Consider the following 11,205-nt stretch of genomic DNA (forward strand, 5'->3'; position numbering starts at 1 on the left):
TGGTTTGCTATTCTTGAAATTAATATTGTCACGTTGTAGTGACGGCAGTCCAGCGGTCAGGAAGACACCAGAAATACTTGCAAACGAAGCTCTTTATTTGGGCTGACTTGCGCCCTCAAAAGAACTGAATCACTCGGCGGCGGCGTAAGCAACAGGCGTGCTCGGCGGTCGTCGAACTACGAATGTTCGCCGCTCGCGGCATCGCTCAATTTAAAGCCGGCAAGGAACTTTCCAGATAACAGGTAAAGATCATCTACGGTAATCTGGAAAAACCTAGATGCAGCCTTTCATGGCTGCGAACAATCGAGATTAGTCTGGTCGCTTCTCGCGCCACGAACAAAAGTGATAACGACCCTTTCCTGCTGCCTTGAGCGTGAACGAACACACACTGCAATGATACGTGGCATTACCCCCCTTCCAAAGAAGCATCGTCTCGATGCTTTAAATTGAAATTAAACACGGAGAATGCTTTGAGAACTTAGAGTCCTTTAGCGTTCCTAATAAGGTGTAAGGGCAGCGGTAAAAGCTTCAAGTCTGGCTGTGTCGTCGTCGTCGTAGTTGTCGTCGTCGTAGTTGCCGTCGTCGTCGTAGTTGTCGTCGGCGTCGTAGTTGTCGTCGTCGTCGTCGTCGTCGTAGGGGTCGTCGTTGTAGGGGGCGTCGTCGTAGGGGTGGTCGTCGTAGTCGTAGGGGTGGTCGTCGTAGTCGTCGTCGTCGTCGTAGGGGTCGTCGTCGTCGTAGGGGTCGTCGTCGTCGTAGGGGTCGTCGTGGTCGTCGTCGTAGTCGTCGTGGTCGTCGTCGTAGTCGTCGTCGTAGTCGTCGTCGTGGTCGTCGTCGTCGTCGTAGGGGTCGTCGTGGTCGTCGTCGTAGTTCTCGTCGTAGTTCTCGTCGTAGTTCTCGTCGTAGTTCTCGTCGTAGTTCTCGTCGTAGTTGAGGCATAGTCTTGTGTTTTCGTCGATGGAGGACCTTAGTTCTTGCGCTCAGGCGGCTTGGCGATGAGCATTCTTTCCGACGCTAAAAACTCTTCTGTTTCGGCTGGTCGCTGGCCGGGTCGGGGTCGCGCCGTAAGAGAACCCTCGGATGCCCATTCTCCTGTATGGGCAGTACCGGAGAATGTGACCGGCTTCGCCGCAGTGGAAGCATAGCGGGTGGCGCTGGTCGGGTGTTCGCCACTCGTCACATTTCCTCGGCCGTGTGCGACGCTCGTAGGACGGGCGAGTTGGGGCGAGAAGGCGGCGCTCCAGCGCAGCTGGCTGAGGGCGATAGGGGCTTGGGTCCCGTCGTCGAGGTGCAGGACGGCGCACTGCTGCGGCGTAAGTCATGGCTGGAGGCTCCAGAGGCTGCGTGGTAGACTGGAGTCAGTTCCTCCGGTGAATAACTCAAAGGGCTGGAATCCCGACTTGCAGGGGTTGTCCGGTACTTGGAAGGCTACCCCGCACCTCCACCAGATGTCACGTTGTAGTGACGGCAGTCCAGCGGTCAGGAAGACACCAGAAATACTTGCAAACGAAGCTCTTTATTTGGGCTGACTTGCGCCCTCAAAAGAACTGAATCACTCGGCGGCGGCGTAAGCAACAGGCGTGCTCGGCGGTCGTCGAACTACGAATGTTCGCCGCTCGCGGCATCGCTCAATTTAAAGCCGGCAAGGAACTTTCCAGATAACAGGTAAAGATCATCTACGGTAATCTGGAAAAACCTAGATGCAGCCTTTCATGGCTGCGAACAATCGAGATTAGTCTGGTCGCTTCTCGCGCCACGAACAAAAGTGATAACGACCCTTTCCTGCTGCCTTGAGCGTGAACGAACACACACTGCAATGGTACGTGGCAATATTGTTTCACTTGGTTATCAAAACAGCTTTTAGAAATTGTTTGTCGACGCCTTGCCAGTCTTCTAGCAAGTTGTTTAGCAAATTTTCACTCTTGTATCAAATATTTCTGCGTATTTATATTCATTTACTTTGCCTGTAATATATTTGTTTAAACCCCACTCCCCTCTACCATGCTTTGGCGATTGAGGGTACTGTAAATAAATAAATAAACTGAGATTGTCCAAGAACTTCACCGCACCAAAAAAAAAATAGTTAAATACTTGAGAGTAGAGTTCGTAGCCTCAAATAATTCCTTCGTGCATTGGCGGAGGATAGGGCGCATGTGTTCCAATATATAAAAAGGTGCACGCTGTTAATTTGACTGAACACCAGACGCGCACGGACATCAACTGGGTTGAAACGCTTTTTAGAGGCTGTCTCTTGATCTGCATTTTAAACTGGCAAGAAAAGACCTAATTGCGTCCTATTTTCTCTGCGATGTACTCGTAGCTGTAGCCTGGCCGGGTCTCGCATTTCGGTAAGAATTACGCGCAACAATATTCCTTCGTACTGCTAACACCTAGCGGTGGTGCACGCCTTATGAGAAGCCTTGCTTCTTTTTACTCGAGGGCTGTTAATTCCCCATCCCTGTGTTTTACGGTGGGGATGGCGATGTTGTAACCGTAAGAGGGGGAGCAGGAAGCGAAGGAAGAGGTTAAGGCAGGAAGCTGGAGGGTGTGCGAGAGACGGCGGGGGGGGGGGGGGGGGGGGTTCCATAGTGGCACAGCTACGGCGTGAGCGCGTTGAATTAAAGCATAATGCACACCAACGTTGGCTGCGCGTTTTAGCGCAAGCAGTTATTGCTCGTTATCGACCGGACTTTCTGTGTATAAAACGAGCAGTGTGGAAAAGCAATGGGAGGCACTGAAAAAGCCCGTCGACACGAATGTGAAGAGGTCCGTCCGCGTGAACTGTGCATACCCGCCTGCACGCGGGACGCTTTAATTTTTTAAAAAGCCTGCAGCGCTACTTCCGGAAAGGTCAAGGACGAATGGGAGACGAAAACGCCAGGACTTGTGCTGCGCTATTTAGGCGCCAGCAGTATTCCTTATTCATGGGCCAACTAGTGGACATAGAACCCCTTCGACCTGTATCGACCCAGGTATATGCCCCAGGATCAGTTAGCGATGCGCATGTAGCTCTTGAGTGCATGTCAGCCACGAACGAGCTAGCTGAGCGCCCTGTCAAAACAATATAATTAACTGGTTTCTTTCGCACGCCATGTACGAAATAGAAGGAGAGTGAGCGTTCAGGCTACCAAAAACCATCCACAATAGCCCTGAAGGTTTGTCCTTTCACTGAAGGCACGTGTTGTGAGAAAAATATCTATGCTCAGCAACTATTGCGTTCAAATTTTAAACAGAAAAGCCTGCGGACTGGCACAGGAAAAACACACTTGGGCATATTTTTTCTCGAGGAGAAGAGCGTTGTACAATCAATGCTAGCGCGACCCTTAGCGAAAAAAGGCTGTGCTAAAAATGCATTTCGAACATATTGTATTTATTTCATATTAATTTCGTACTTGTTGTCCCTGTGCTTAAATTGCGATAGGTATGCTTTCTATGTACAGTACGGGTAATATTTTGACCTTCTTGCAAATACGTAAAAAATACACCTTTCGCCCGCTTAGTATATATATTATACATTAAAAATATTTTAAAATAGACATTAAATACATTACATTAAATTAAAAATACACTAAAATTACGCATTCAATGCAATAAAAATATATTCACTTCGGCTTAAAAAGGTTTACTAGTCGGCTTCACTGGATGAGACTGGTTAATGTTGTCAACAGCCAAACTAGTGAGTGACCCGGCCATAAGCGATGGGCATAAGGAGCCCACCCCTGAGAAAACGCGGAGTTGTCATCAATCTAGAGGTCTATGACATCGCAAGGTCACGTGACGGAACTTGAACGGGAAAGATGCCGCCGCACAGCAAATGCAGGCAGAAAGTGACGTTAGTAAAGAGGAAGTTCTCCGACAAACGTGATACTTGGCCAGCCTTATATACGTATACCCCTGAGAGACGGCACATTAATTTGCTCGGTGAGGCGTTTTTTGCGCAAAGACTGTGGGCCCCCAAATTGTCGCACAGTTGCCGGACTGCTCGCGTCCGAATCTGGGGGCGATCTAGAACCGAACTGCTAATGGTAAGTTGCTTCAGGCATCGGTCAGGAGTCGAAATGTCAACCAATAAATGCATGGGCGTCTAGAGGAGCCGGTCGGCCTTGCCAGTCGGGGCCCTTTCCGTTGGCATGTTGGGGCCCGGAGGTGCCCAAGGTGCCCTTGCCGGTATAATGCTATCACGTTCTCTACACGTGGAGAATAAGTAGTGATTGCCTTCTTCCGAGAAGTTATCATAAAGCAAAGGACCACAGAAAAGGAGGGAGTTTTCACTGTTCCCAGCAACGTCATTTCGAGCGCTAGATTGTTCTACGGCGGCTTGAAATGTGCCGCAAATATGTTTACTCGGACTGCTCATTTGTTAGAATTTAAGTATACTTTAGACGGATTAATTGCGTATTTACGAAAGCACACTTCAAATACATTGCCAACAATCAAATGCGATTTCCCAGAATACAATTTCCAGCAATTTCCTACTACAGTGCGTCCCTGCGATGATGATAAAGACTGCATGCAGTTCGATCCAGATCAGGTTGCGTACAGAGCAATTATTCTAGGGGATCTTGAAGAGTGCTGAAAATATATTTACGCGGACTGCTCATATTTGTTAAAAGTGAACTATAGTTGGACGAATTAAATTCGTATTTACGAAAGTACACTTTAAATACAATGCCAACATGCATATCCTGAAACGCGATTTCGAGCACTAAATTTTTCGAAGGCGGTTTGAAGTGCGCTGCAAATATGTTTACGTGGGCTTCCCATTTGTTAGAATTGAAGTATACTTCGACCGAAATATTTTAATATTAACGGAAGTACATTCTTAATACACTTACAAGATGCTAAAACCGCATACACATTTTTTCACGTATTTGAAACATGCTCGAAACATGCTTTAAGTGGGGTATTTTTGGCAAATATGATGAGTATATTTCGAATACGAAGCATGAAATTTCAGGAAAATATTTCCTGCATATTTTTACTGCATTCGTGAATACGGAATATGTTTAAAATACAATACAAATATCCCACTGTATATTCCAAATGTATTGGCTGCCGCGAGTAATTATAATGGCAGCACGTTTCAAAGGCATTAGCTCTCGTTACAGCCCAAATCCGCCCTCAGTGGCAGAAGCACGTGTTCTGCGTACTGATTATCAGTCTTTATTTTTGCATGTATGGCGGCTTCTCTATCAAGCACGTGTCACTAGGCTGCAAGAATAGAAATATTGTGTCATACAATTTTTCCCCTGGAAAATGAGAACGTTTGCTCTTTCAAGCATTGCCATTTGGCCAAGTTTGAAGTCTAAGCCAATGAACTCTCAAACCAATAATAAATCGAAGTGTGTCAGACCAAGGAACAAAAATAAAAAAGAACAGGCAGGCAGGCACAGGGTGTGCAAGGCCGTCATTGTACACTGACGCAAGATCACGCGGTTCCCAGACACGTTTTCTGCGGCTGCGTGATGTGGAAACACATCTGCGCACTCTGGTATTCCGCTCCTCACGACGCTGTCGCGACACAATCCAGGCCGGAAGATTGATGGAAATGGACGAAAGCTTTTCCCATGGCGTCGCTTGCGTATCAAATGCCGCGTTGTTGTTTTATTGTCCTTCACTCTCGCCTCTTATTTGTATTAGCCTAAGAACAGAGGGAAAGCAAACAAAAACGGACTATCGCTGCCAAAAAAGGAGTTGCTCTGCCCCACTTTCGTCCTTTCACCAACTGGCTGAGCATATAAAGGTATCACTTTTATAAGCAGTCCCTCGCGTACATTGAGCCATATCGCGTTTCTGTTCACGCCAGCTTGGGCTAAGAGATTTTTTTTTTTTTTGCTCTTTCAGCACTGCTGGGAAATGCCTCAACTTCCCTCTAGGAGTTGACTGACTGCCTGAGTATTTAGAAACCACAGCAGCCATCGTTTTTGGTTCTCACTGTAGTAGCAGCTGCCCATGAACGTTCGCAGTTTAGGAGCTACGATTTAGGGGCTATTTTACTTCTCTCACTGAACCAGGCAGGGTTATTCTCGCGGCAGTGCATAGGTCAGGCGTGCGATGCACTGCGATTTTGACGTGCGAACCGGCTCAGAATATAAATAGGCCTTTAATGTACTTCTGTCTAATATTCTCAAACTCGATCGCACTTGGTCGTCATGCAATCAATTTACGTCTGGACGAGGCATCGGTGGTGGTCTTATTGCTCACTGTGAATTGAGAAGACATAGTGGTAGCGCTAAAAAACAGGGACAAGGGTAGACGAAGACAACATAGGTGCTAGACATCAAGCGCTAGAGTTGATGTCTAGGTCCTGTGTTGACTTCGTCTACCCTTGTCCCTGTTTTTTAGCGCTACTACTATGTGTTCTCAATCCAAACACCAACTAGCCCAGCTTTCTGCCTTAAACCACTGTGAATGCTTAGCCAATAGATGTCGCTCACTCGCGATCAAATCTCACGCGCGGAGGAACAAAATGTCATTGAATTTTGCTCCGAACTCACAATTTCGCCGTTAAAATAACGCGCTTACACATAAGGGTGTGCGTGTGTTTTACTTCACTTTAACGGGTGAACAGGTGAAGCATATATCTACAGCATATGGAGATCAGCACTAAAGCAAGAACTGTAATAATGATTAACTGGTTTTCGTGCACTAAACATGAGCCCATTAAAAAGCCCCTATGGCAGCGTTATTTCTGGAACAATATTTTTCGACGCAATAGGAAATGGTGCCGCGAGAGCGAGTCTCAACAAACCTAAAATCGCTGCTGGTTCGACTGCCAGTTTTTCGCAAGGAGTTCAGTTCTCAGCCAGCAACGTCGCATTAACGCTTTCTACATAATGAAATGGTTAAGAATTTTGAACACCGAATGCAGCGCACGTCCACGCACACGTAAAAACCAATAAGTGAGTCTTGTACACGAAAACAGTTGAAATCGCTAACTGAAATTGGACGGCAGATATCATTTACATTTCTCAGATCTAATGGAGTCGCTGTTTGTTCGGATCGTTCTGCAGACATCGGATGCGGAAGAACGAGAATGCTCTCTTGCTGGTACATAAACATTTAAACCATGCTTCACCAAATGCATGAAACAAAACAATGGCACCTCTAAATAGGCCTCAACGCTCCGCTTGCACACATGCTTCGGTAAGCAGGCACGGGGGCATGGTTTATACGTAAGGCACGGGTGAAGAAGGCATCCTACAGAGATGCACTTCGAGTTCCGAGTTCACAAGGATTGAGCGTATAGAAGCAAATTAGTATTGAACTGGACACATGATGAATCCCCCATATGGTTGAGTCAAAGAGAGCGGTGCCTTTGCACGTGTAACGTTGCCATTGTGTAACTGATAAAAATGCAGTTTGACCTACATCTTAACCGAGGAATATAAGTAGTGGAGAGAGAGAGAGAAAACATTTATTTTCCATATCGCCCAACACGTAGACGATATGGGCAATCAACAGTGGTCACAGTATTTTAAGAATGACATTCTGCGACCCCGAATTATATACTAAAACGGGGCACCCAACCATGAGGTAGGTAGACATTATTTTTTGGTGTGGGGAGCGTACGACATCTCCAGACCTTGACGGAGGAGGTGAGGAGAAAGCGGCGCTGCTTATGTATAACCTAAGGCGTCGTTGGGGACAGCATGCATTTAGAACAGCAAGGAGACCCCGACGCCGTTTTCAACCTCGTCGATAGATATTGGCTTACATATTTCAGGAAAGCGTACCGCATATTGCTGCCACAGATCAGAGCTAGGTCTATGATTTTTTTTTTTTACGCGAAACAAGTGATATGGCCCCGAACGTTGTGCTTTTTGCGAGGGTACAAAATATTGGAACTCAACGAATAACTAAGAAAATTTCGCAGCTGTATATAATGATAGCCTAGGATATAAACTGTATTTTGTAAACTGTGCTTGCCGGGTTTGTAAACGCAAGCCCTTCTTTTCAAGAACTACTATTCTTTTCCGCCATCAAGACCAGGTGACCCGTGAGGTCATGGAAGCCTTTTTTATTAGAAAAATTCCAACCGGTGCGTCAACGAACCTTCCGTGACCACATCAGATAAGGAACTCTGCTATTTGGACAACCGGCAGCACTCCGCTCAAGTTTGGTAACCTGTTATTGCCACACCCGTTAACTTGCGCCCACGTGGTTATGACGTGTGCAGTTTCAGGTGGTTACTTTGCTCATACTTGTTAGTTTTTTCCATTAAACTTCAGTTCCAAGTCAGCGCTGGCCGTGCCTCTCTTCTTGGTCTTTGTGTTGTGTCCAAGTGCGCCCTGTATCTTCATCATTATTCTGCACATATTTAGGCGGATTAAAATTCCGACGCTTCAGTTGTACTTCTGCGTTAACTCTACACGCCGCGAAATTCCATGGTAGCGGCTGGCTGTACGGGTAAACAGCCAGTAGGTACAGTAGGATGACGATTTCTTTGTCACGTCTCTCATCAGTTTGTGAGAGTTGATTAGTCTAAGTTTGCGTGAATTTCAAGAACGACCATCGAGAGGTGACACTTTCAGTTAAAAAGAAACTTCGTTATATATGGCATAAAACCCATACCCATGCGGACAATTTTTGTATTACAGTTTCCGCTCCTATGTGGCAAGCGCAAATCAGACACCAAGAAAGTGCGTTGCAAAATGTACTCACCCCAAAAAAGGCAACATAAATCACGACTTTGGTTTCACAGGCCTAATTGACATTCCGTTATGATGCATGCTTATATAACTGCCTTCGATCAATCTTGCTTGTGTGACGAAACGGATACGGACGTTGGTCACGAGCTGCTCTGCTATCCACGTTATTGTAACTGGAGGAGACACCTACCCCCCCCAAAAAAAAAAAAATTGACAGCGTTGGCAGTCATCCGTTGTGTCGGAGGCCTACTTTTTACCATGACCTATTTCCGGCCTTGAAGAAGGGCACTCATTCAGGTTAAGAACTTCTTCGTCATTTCCGACGGGGCTTCGAAATCCTAAGGTGTGTTGTGATCGACTTGAAATGCTTGTTTTTGTCTGTTTCTGTGGCTCCTTTTTCCACATATCCTCGCGGGAAAATTTCTTGTCATCGTGAATTTATTCGTTACCTCCTTTCGATGATTATTGAAAAGAGTAGCCGAAATAGGGTAGGGCAACCTTAACCGATTGCTATCCCCCATCGATCGAACAAAATGTGCTTTTCTGACGTTTTTCACAATTCGGGTGATCTTGAGATGCCATATCGGAGAAAAATTTTATTGATAACCTATCACTAATACCCGAATAACTTCGTACGTATGAGATAAATAGCTTCTTTTTTTACATCGTTCTTGTGCTTGGCTGTATGCTTTTGTTTGAAACCAGTTCACTTTGAGCGTATGTTTTTCTACCCCCCCCCCCCTTCCCCCCTCCCTTACACTAATTCTTTTTGTGATGCTCCAAGTACTTGTATGAATAGTAAAATAAAGTGGGGAACACGAAAAATTTAGCAAATCCGGAATAGAGCATGACTATGCCAAAGGTAGCTCACATATAAAATATACGCGACCGGAATGCTGTGGATGTATTTGTCAACGTAACGAATGACGTCGTTCGAGTCCGTTTTTATTTCAATAATTTTTTTTTTAACTTCCGCTTGCTTCCTAGGTCAACTTCTATGCAAAGTCATCGCCGCATCCATCACCGTCGTTCTTCATTTTGCTAAAGGTTGAGCAAAGGGCGTTTCCGCTGCTGTTAACGCATCCATCTCCTCATAATCTTTGTCAAAGCCTCGTTCTCCTTAAGCTTCACCGTCAAAAAGGAAGTCTACCCCCTCGGTATCCAAGGCACGTGCGACAACAGAAACGTGCTCTTTGGCAACAACGAAAGAATCGAAGCCTTTCTCGTACGTGTGTCCCACTGACAATAATATTTGCAACCGGTCGATATATACCGTCGCTCTGATCAGCGCTTGTTTCTGCCCGAGAGCCGAGCATTTGCTCATTTGCTTCAGCGGCGCAGCGAAGACCAACCTGCACTGGGCCAAGTGCTCGTCGCTGCGGCGTCGATTCCACTCTGAGTCGTTTGCTGTCCGACCCTCTTTGGCTGTCAGAGAAGAATGCTGGAAAGTGCAGGTCGCGACGGGTGCATCTCAAACGTGCTAAATTTTACAGCTTCTATTTCCTTCGCTTAGTGCAGGGGGGGTCGCTGTGTCTTTGGAGTAACCTGGTTCGAAACGCGTGCAGGCGCGGCCAGGACTGAGCAGAACTGTGAGAAAAAGCAACGGGGCGCTGTCGTGCTTTACGAAGACGGTTTTCAAAGGAAGTGCCGAATGGAGAGTTGACAAATATGGAGCTTTTAAGCATTCCAAAAAGCACCGAATGATAAGTCTGTTGTTGCTCTTGGGATCGTCCAAATCAATGCTACCCTATAACGGACGTTGTGCCTCCGCCCGTTCAAAACTATCATTACTGTATACACACGAGACAAGCGCACCACTTGCCCAGCATTTCATGCTTGTTATTTTCGCTGCTGCGTCAGCGAATTTCTTGCGCAATTTACTTTTTATTTCGCTCCCGTTTCGCTCGGACGTCGCACGCTCCCGTCACGCGCAGCGCCTGGACCGGACCCGATCCGGCGTCGTTCCGGACCCTTCGGCGCTGCGTCACAAGCGTTCGCGTGCACGCCCGGAACAAAACGCAGTGGGCACGTACAGAACCGACGCTGCCTTTCTTCGGCGTAAACGCTTTTAGCGCGAGGCTGTGCGGGGGCGTCGAACGTGTGCGCGCTCGCAGCGACGCGCGCTCCCGGCGCGTGATCCCGGCCGCAGGTATTGGCCCTGATTAGAGCGGCTGCCTCGTTAGTGGCCCAAATACGGAGGCCGACTGCGACGCAATCACGCCCGAGGCCTCCTCCCTCCCGCGCGCGGAACAATTGGCGGGTGGGGGAAGGAAACCCCGTGGCTGCAGCGGCCGGCCAGCGGGGCTATCGGCCGCCGGGTCAGACCGCGCTGCGACAGTCACGAAGTCCTTGCGCTTCGCGGCTCATTAGTGCTCCGCGGAGTGGCGCTGTGCGCTCTATCTGCGCGTACGACGTATTGGCCGGCTGGAGGCGCTGCTGAGCTGCCAGGAGAGGATAGCCCGCGCAGGTGACTGGGCTGAAGGCCGTGCAAATCACTGCCGCATGCCCAGCGAGGGCTCGCTGCGACTTTTGCGAAGTGACCGCGGAGCTGGTGTGG

This window comes from Amblyomma mixtum, chromosome 3, assembly GCF_055824585.1.
Source record: "Amblyomma mixtum isolate Tamu chromosome 3, ASM5582458v1, whole genome shotgun sequence".
NCBI lineage: Eukaryota > Metazoa > Arthropoda > Arachnida > Ixodida > Ixodidae > Amblyomma > Amblyomma mixtum.